The 10,002-nt window shown below is 34.0% G+C and overlaps 1 non-coding gene across 1 annotated transcript; it reads left to right on the forward strand.

Moving 5' to 3' along the window:
* The first annotated feature begins 3,713 nt into the window (after nt 1–3,713).
* Nucleotides 3,714–3,829, forward strand: LOC142177685 (U5 spliceosomal RNA). Its single transcript, XR_012706253.1, has one exon. It is a non-coding gene; the product is annotated as a U5 spliceosomal RNA (small nuclear RNA).
* The last annotated feature ends 6,173 nt before the right edge of the window (nt 3,830–10,002 follow it).

Here is a 10,002-nt window from a genome sequence, read left to right on the forward strand (position 1 = left end):
TTCACCCTCTGACACAACATTTCAAAATCATAAAATACGGGTCTCAGCCCACTTTCATATTTCCACGGCACTTCATGCCAATTTCTCTATCAAAACCGCACGGACAACTCACGTGCCAAATATCATCATCATTTAATCACGGCACCTCGTGCCCACATTTCATATCACAACTGCACGGACAATTCACGTGCCAATATCATCATTATTTTCTCCGACACCTCGTGCCCACATTTCATATTTATTGCGGCGTGTAACCCAATTTCATATAACATTAATCATACCTGTTGCGGCGTACAACCCGATCCCAATTTCAACATATATTAGACTATTATCAAGTTTACCGAAACAACAAGACAAGTTGCACAAGATATAAAAATAAACACAAGGAAAATCAGAACATCACATGAAAATTACCAACGCAATAACCCCACATCATCACATAAAAATTACCAACACAATAACTCCACATCATCACATATCATCCCTGACAATAGCCACCCTTATCTCTCCTATAGCCACCCTTATCACTCCTAAAATAGCCTCCCTTATCCCTCCGCCCTGACAATATCAATAGCCACTATTATCGCTCCTATAGCCACCCTTATCTCTCCTATAGCCACCTTTATCGCTCCGCCCAGACAATATCCCAACACACATAACAATAGTGAAATGCCACCCTTATACCCACATAATATCAACAGTGAAATATCACCCTTATATCCTCAAAATAATAACTTAAATAACATAACAATTTACACGAAATATTATCACGACAACATAACAAAATCAATTCATATCACAATTTGCCCAATGGCCACAACCAATTCCAAAGATATAACAAAATCAATTAATTTCACAACAAATAGCCCAATGCTCCACCCAATGTGTATAACATCTCAAAATAACAACAGAGATGAAAAATACTCAGTATAGGGCAACACCTTCATTAATCCAAATTCTTGATAATTATATAACGCCTCGGTTTAAACTTATTTCATTAATTATTTGCAGATGAAAAATCCATAATATAATTATTTTCAGGAAATATCAAATCACCAAACTCACGGAATTTACATAAATTTTCAAGTAACAATCACATCAAATTGTCATATAAAAATAAATTCAACAAACAAGGATTGAGGCATGGCAAATAGATGATTTAATAAATGCCAATAATTATCTAATTTACTACTCAATAATGCCTAAGGCTTTAACTCAATAAAATTTGCATACATAAGCCCGAGTACGTATTCGTCACCTCGCGTACACGGCTTTTGACATGTCACAAATGGCACATAAGACTCGATACCTAAGAGGTAATTCCCTCACTCAAGGTTAGGCAAGATACTTACTTTTTTTTTTTTGAAGTTAGGTCGATATTCCAAAATTGCCTTCTTGCTTGAATTGACCTCCAGACAGCTTAAATCTATCCAATTTAATTTAATTTAGTTAATACTAATTATAGGAATTAATTCCATATGAAAATACTAATTTTCCAACAAAATCCGAAATTTAACTCAAAAATCGCCTGTGGGGACCACGTCTCGGAATCCGACAAAACTCACAAAATCCGACAACCCATTCAATTACGAGTCCACCCATACCAATTTTACCAAATTCCGATAACAACTCGGCCTCCAAATATTTCTGTTTTTGAAAGATTTTGCAAAAATCCCAATTTCTCCCATTTAAATCCGAATTAAATGAGGGATATAACCTTGGATTTATGAAATATAATCACTTTTGGATATAGGACACTTACCCAAGTTGAAGTCTTGAAGAAATCCACAAAATCGCCCAAGAACCGTGCTCCAAAAATCCAAAACGAAATGAAGGAAATTACCATTTTTGGTCCTTAAGCTTCTGCCCAAAAAAATACTATTCTGGTCGCTAAAAGTCCAATTCCGTCGCTTAAAGTGTCAAATCTGGTCGCTAAAGGTGCGCACCAGAACTGTTTACACCAGGAGTTTTGTTTTCACTAAAAAAGGCTCTAACTCCATCATACGAACTCAGAATTCGACGATTCTTGTTCCTATGAGTCACAAATAATAATACGTACCTATTCATTCAATCAAAACTCAATTCGAAGCTCATTTGCTCAATGTGATACCAATTTTGCTCGTTAAACAATTAACTCATGTTTCGCGCTAAAAACCCAATCACGACTTGATGGAATTAGACCAAACTTCCTAAATCACTCCTACAATTCATTATCAAAATCCCGAAAGTCTTGAAATCACATTTCGATCTCTAGAACTAAAAATGAATCTTTGAATCATTACATGCTTATGCTGAAAACATCAAACTCTTCCAAAACTCTTCCCCGGCAGTCTGTAATATATCAACCATAACTTCTTGTACTCAACTCCAACTGCCAAATGGTTTAGATTTCTTAAAATTAGATACAAAGGGCTACAACTTTCATGTTTTGTTCATCACCCAACTCCTTATAGATTGCGAGATATAATCTCCCAAAGTCAGCCCTGTGCAATAGAAATTTCTGGCGATGCACACTGCTGTAGCCAAAATCTGCAGTACCAGCTTCAGTCAATTGATCATAATATTTTGTACAAATGTCCGAATGATAAATGGTTTATTATTCTGGAAACTAAAATCAAAGAGCTACAACTTTCATGTTTTGATAATATCCAGATTCCTTATAGATTTCGAGCTATAAGCTTCCAAAGTCAGCTCTGCGCATCAGAAATTTCGCACATTGCTGTAAAAAAAAATCAGAAGTTAAAATTTATTCGAAACCACTCCGAAACTCACATGAGTCCTAAAACATCATACGAACTTAGTTGACACCTCAAATCATATAAAACAATGCTAAAACCATGAATCATACCCCAATTCAAGCTTAAGGAACTTAAGAATTTCCAACTTCTACATTCGATGCCGAAACCTATCAATTCAATTTCGATTGACCTTAAATTTTGCACACAAGTCATAAATGACATAATAGAACTATGAAAATTTTCAGAACTGATATCAAAAAGTCAACTCCCTGGTCAAACTTCCCAAAAATTCAACTTTCGCCATTTCAAGCAAAATTTCACTACGGACTTCCAAAATAATTTTCGGACACGCAAGTCCAAAATTACCATACGGAGCTATTGGAATCATCAAAACTCTATTTTGGAGTCGTTCACACATAATTCACCATCCGGTCAATTATTTCAACTTAAGCTTCCAAAACAAGAATTGTTCTTTCAATTAAATCCTGAATCATCGAAAAATCACACTTGACCACCCTCGCAAGTCATAATACAAATTTCAAAGCTGCTCGAGACCTTAAGCCACCGAATGGAACATAAATTCTTAAAACGACAAGTCGGGTCGTTACAAATTTCATTCTGCCCTTTTTCAAATCATGGTGTGACATTAAATTGAAGGGGAGAAAGGAAAGCAAGGAGTTTATATATTGTACATAAAATTATTAGTATATGGATAGGGCATCTTAATTATACTTGAAATAAACAACATTCAGTAGCAATAGTTATTTCAGAGAAAATATTAGGGGAAAGCTCAAGTAACGAAGTAGACAGAATAGCAAAGCCGCTTCTATTTGAGATGTAGAATTTCAAACATAGCAAAGTTCAGTAAGGCAGAAAACAAGAAGCGTGCAGACTCCCACATCGAAACAAAAAGAGTAAACACAAACTTCTTGTCACATATAAAATGTTAGCACAAGTGGTGCCAAAAACTCACGCAGCCACGCAGTGAGCACAAAGCGAACTATTCTTTCGCCTTTTACTAAAGAATACCGTGTGTGCGCTGCATTTAGTGGCATACGCCTATTTTTGGAGGGGTTCTCTTTACTGAGTTTCCCCTACAAATTTAGTTTCAATCTTTCAGGGTTATATTCAAAAGTGACATGAAAAGTTAATTTAGGTTTTTCATGGTATTTATTTTGTGTTAATTAAACAACTGTTATTACCAAGTAAAACTCTTAAAGGAAAAAAAGATAAAAGAAACTTGGACATAGAGCACAAGCACAGTCGAAAACCAAAACAGAGCATCCTCATCATCTAGACTAGCAATAAATCTTTTGAGGATAGAAATTCAATTCTCTAAGTCTGGCAGCTGAATGGTAATTTTGTGAATGAAAATGAAGATTTGTTACTGCAGTTGGAAGTAACTCATTTATCAAATTGAATTTTATTTTCCGGAAAAGAGATATGCAACAATTTGAAATAGAAAGGTTGTGTAGGGAGTTCTTTCCGTGACCAATCTGATGGTTAAGCTTGATCGTTATGTTCTAATAATTGTGAACAGAGATAAAGCCCTCCTAAGTAGTGATTACCTAGCTAAGATGTACATCATCTTCCCCTAATCCGTCTGTAAGTGTGTTTATGTGTTTATGGTTCGGTTTAGATAGATTTTTTCCCTTTAAAAAATCAAACCAATTCAAATACATTTCACCGATTATATTTTAGCGTAATACTACCAATCAAATTACTCTTTAAGAAAGTTATTATTTACCAAGATATCTTGATGATAATAGAATTAAAAAGTGACGAATAATTTAAGGATTCAATCAGAGATAAGTTATTTTTAACATGATACGTATTCTTGGATATAAACCAGCATTATCAAGATGAACTGTCTTGATTACATAATCAAAATATTATGCTCTTAATTGAGAAAAGCAATTTCAAATGCCAAATTGTAGATTGACTATAAACATACATGTAATCATCTTATATATGCATCTATAAGTGGTTCACATGATAGGTGAATGTGCCCACATTCACCTTTTATATCTTCCAGAATTCAAGGGACTGTCCTAACTTTAGCTGGTATAATCAATTTATTATGAGAACAAGCAACACAAGAGAATTTTTAAAGAATCTTCTAGTTCTTCAATATATGCTTATCATAATTCTCAATTAGCTCATCATACTTATATCGGATAGCAATATCGGTTATACTGGCTAATAACTTATTTGCACATATGCTATCTTTCAGTAAACTTCTGGTTTAGTATGGCATAAACTTTTGCATCAGTAAACTTCTGATTTACTGTGGCTACTTTTGTATTAGTAAATTTCTAGTTTACTGTAGCTACTTTTGCCTCAGTAAAACTTCTAATTTACTATGACTGCTTTTGCATTAGTAAACTTCTGATTTACTGTGACACGTAATGTAGTACAAATTGAAGAATAAGGTGGGTAACTTCTCACATACATATTATTTTACCTCCTATGATTGTGGAAATATGAAGATGTTCAATCTTCCAATCATTTGTAGTCTCAGTATGATAGTCATTTGTATTAGTAAACTTCGGGTTTACTACACCATATGTTTTGACCACAATCATATAATATGAATGACATATTTGTATATAAACTCTTCGAGAGCCTTTGTTTATTATCCACAATTTAATATTATTCGGACACTACTGGTGTCATGTGTCTTCTAAACAAATAGTTAGCTCTTCAGGACTTTTTGATATATTTTGTACTATCCAATATTGTTCAAACACTTCTGGTATCATGAGGGAAAATCATAATCAAATGAACAATATAAAGATAATTCTAAATATATAAATGACAAAAATTAAGAATTTCAGCATTTTTACCGCCAACTTTGTGGCAGATGTCTCCTTCATGGAGAAATGCTATTATCATCTGAACGGGGAAATCAATAGCAACTAACCATAATATACTAATATGATTATAGTAGAAAGCATTCTATAAGAATCCTTTTGCCTTAGATGATACTTAATAAAATTATCCAAGATGTTTTACGTACAATAGGTACGTGCGGCAATGATCATTATGCCACAAAAATAAGATTTATATCATCTGTTATTCTACCTCTTCAGTAGGTGAGTTGTGGTATTTCTTCATTCACTCCAGGGAATAAAAATGTGCTTCAAAAATAACTTTGAATAGCTCATTATTTTGTGTAAACACAAGAAACCATTGCTCTTAATATTTTCCTGCTTCAAGAAGAAATTTCAATTGTTTTACTTCAGGAGAAAATTTAAAATACAAAATATTAAATATATATTCTCACAATCATATTACCTCTTCTAGAGTTGAGTTGTAATACATTTATATAAAGAGCGCGTTCATATTTACAAACTTTATTAATATTGTCTCATTCACTTCAGTGATTGAATTAATATTATCAAAAATTCCCATCCTTCAAGAAATGGAACATAATTATTTGAACGTGCATTAATCATATCAAATTGTGATGGCTTCGAATTTTTTTAAATATATTTACTACTTCAGGAGCAAATCGAGGTATGCTTGTAATATGCAAAAAAAAATTTATCTCTTAGTTATCTTTATTGTAACCATAGCAAGTCTAAATTATCACTTCTGGTGGTCATAGGCATATACCACTTCTAGTGGTTAACAAAATTTAGTTACAATGAGATATACGAAACATAGTCATTTCTGGTGGTTGTATATTTCTTGCAACCTCTGCTGGAGTTTAAGTGGATCTAACAATGTTATCCACATTGTATTCCTTTTTAAAGATAATTAGGACGAAAACAAATATATACGTAGCGCATAACCAAGCAAGTGATGATAAAGATATTAAATCAAATATAAGCAAAAAGCTCAAATTAATTTACACAAGTTTAGCCACTCCAAACGTAAGTGATATCTACATTACTACTGTCAAGAAGAAAAGCTCACCACTTCAAGGATATAATATGACTTATGATACTTGGAATGAACAAGATCTAACCACGAACATAAGAGTGTTTCCTTACATCGGAGGTGGACACTGAAATAGAAATTAAATTCGAAGTAAGTGCTCAAAAGGCAGAGTCTCATGCTGATAACGTGTTATAAAATAAAAACTGTAAAGTAAATAAACCGAAGGCAAGTATAGAAAGAGATTGATATATTATTCGACTTCAAACTGATCTAATAGTGAACTGAAATCTCCTCTATTTTTAGAATAAAATAAACAGCTGCGAGGCTTTTCAGGAAGTATCTGCGGGGCTTTTCTTGTGCTGCTTATAAGTTGTCTGCATGAGTTGCTCGCAACCTGCATGTTTAATAAGAAGTTGCTGCAAATCATTTCATTGAGTTGCTTGCAACCTGCCTGCATTAGCTGCTTAGAGATAAACTTCAATGGAGCACTAAGAAAGATTATCTACAGCTGATTAATCAATGGATATCCACAATAATATTTTCATAACAAAACAACGAAAATTGTGTGGATGTAGGAATCATCTTTCCTTTGTGTTTTTCTTCTGAGAACAATATCTTTAGAAAAATTTGAAAATACTTTCGAAGGAAACCATTAGCTATGAAAATTTCGTCAATTGCCATATTGAAATCAACAGTTGAATTCACATTATCGATTAATCTATTGAGCCATTTTACTAATAGTAGAATATTCTTCTTCTGGGCTGGGGCATCATTCATTTTACTTGGATTTCAAGGTCATAGCTCCAGTTATACAAGTTCCCTTAACACTACTCAATTCCATTGTTGAGCCAACCTAAAGATGGTAAAAGGGATGCAATGTATTTTTTTCTATAACCACGGTGTCCAAACCAGTTTGAGCATCTTGACTAAATAATTTCCAGCTGCTTTGTTTTCGGATTGTCTCAATTGGGTCCTCCATTATACACTTAAAACAAACCTGCATTGGAAACTCAAGATATTAGCATACATTTGTTATACCCTATGCGTCTCAAAGTGACGAAATGAATATGAGACAGAATATTCTTCTTCTGGGCTGGGGCATCATTCATTTTACTTGGATTTTAAGGTCATAGCTCCAGTTAAACAAGTTCCCTTAACACTACTCAATTTCATTGTTGAGCCAACCTAAAGATGGTAAAAGGGATACAATGTATTTTTTTCTATAACCATGGTATCCAAATCAGTTTGAGCATCTTGACTAAATAATTGCTAGCTGATTTTTTTTCGAATTGTCTCAATTGGGTCCTCCATTATACACTTAAAAACAAACCTGCATTAGAAACTCAAGATATTAGCATACATTTGTTACACCCTGTGTGTCCCAAGGTTACGAATTAATATGAGACTTGTTAATCATGATTTAAATGAATTTAAAGTCATAATATATCTATATATGATGTTTGGATAGAAAATATAAAGTTTCGAAAAAATCGGATTAAAGTTGCAGAAAAATCAACTAAGGATTTGCCTTGTAATTGAGTTTTTTGAGCAATAACTTTCGTGTGATATATTAGGTCTTTTTGGGATATATTATATACCAAATTGAAGATCTACGAGTCTATTTTAAAACTCATTAAACCGTTCATCGATACGACATAAGAGTAGAGAGATATTTGCGTTTTTGCGAGACTGTGCAAGCAGCTCGATTGGGACCGACTTGAGATGGCCACCGACCCTACGTCTTTTAAAAGATGTTTCAGCCTCATTTCGGGCCATTTCTCACCCAAATTTCTTCCAAAAGCTCTCCAAAACCCTCCCTAACATATACCAAGATACCAAGAACCAAACTCAAGGGAAATCTACTCAAATCATCATCAAAGGTCTTAAAGACTACAAGAGAATGCTTCTATGATATTGTGGTGTGATTGAGGGCTATTGTGAGCTATGTTGAGATACGGTTTCGAGTTGTAGCTGCTGTCTAAGGTTAATCTTGTGTTGGTTATGTTGTTTGAGTGAAAAACTATAAGATAGCACTTGAAAGAACATGGAATATGGTTGTCTTTTTAGTTGGACTATTTTCTGGCTAAATATATGATTTGTGGTGGCTGGAAATTGTGAGAAATAATTTGATAATATTGTGGCTGCTGTTGTTAAATTTTTCTAGGAGTTAATTAAGTTGATTGAAGAAGAAAATATGAAAAACAAGTAATTGGTGATAAACATTAAGGTGTTAGACGTATGGGGCTGTTTTGGAAGACATTTTATGGATGTTTTGAACTAGAAATAATATAGTACATATAAGTATGATGTTATGAAGGTTGTAAATTAATTTAAGGAATAAGAGTTGGATTCAATTTATATCTTGTTATGAGTAAAAACGAGCTTGCCGCTCAATATGATTATTAAGATAATCGGAGAAACTCATATTGGATTATATTGTTGTTCTTGTTATTGTTGGTTATAGTTGTTGTTGGGTTGTTGATGACCCTTAGTGATCTTTGCGATGTATTAAAAATAGGGGAGTTTCTGCCCGATTTTCCTTAAGCCATACGACTAGCCAAATACGATGGTACGACATTATATGTTAACGGCAATATCATTTCACTTGTTGTAGATGTAAGAAGTTGTGTTAAGCTTGGTTGAGTAATAAGGAAGAGATCATACATGTATGTTAAGGCTATCCTTTCATTCCTTTTGGCATGATCCATATGATACAATGAAAAGAGCAAGCACGCCACTTTCACGAATGATTCTATTCCTAGAAGTACTAGGGTTGCCTATGTTCTTGATTCCCCATATGTCCTACTATCATATCGTCTGTTCATGGGTCTCATGACATTCCGAGAGATCTTATTGACTTATTTCATTATGCACTGCATTCATTTATACATGTATATTGACCCATGACCAGATGGCGTTATATACGCGTATAGTATATGTATATGGGGTATGGGGGAAAGGTTATGGCGTTATATACGCACCACCACCTGATCAGCTAGTATACGTTTATGATTTCGCCCACAGAGGCTGAGATGATATGATAGGATGCCCTCAGGGGTTTGATGATGTTATGTACGCATATACCTATGCATGATATGACATTTATACACATACACATGACATTATAAATATTTTCATGATTCACAGAGGTATTCAGACTTAGAGGTTGAGTTCTTTACTCCATGTTTCTTTCAAGCCTTTTATATATTGTTTTTTATGCCTTATATACTCGGTACATTATTCGTACTAACGCCCCTATTGCCTGGGGGCCTGTGTTTTATGCACGCAGGTGCCGGTAGACAGGCTGACGTTCCCCCTCCTTAGGATCCTAGCTCAGCGAGAGTTGGTGTGCTCCATTCAATCCAGAGCTGCTATTATG

Source organism: Nicotiana tabacum, chromosome 23 (genome assembly GCF_000715075.1).
Source record: "Nicotiana tabacum cultivar K326 chromosome 23, ASM71507v2, whole genome shotgun sequence".
Lineage (NCBI taxonomy): Eukaryota > Viridiplantae > Streptophyta > Magnoliopsida > Solanales > Solanaceae > Nicotiana > Nicotiana tabacum.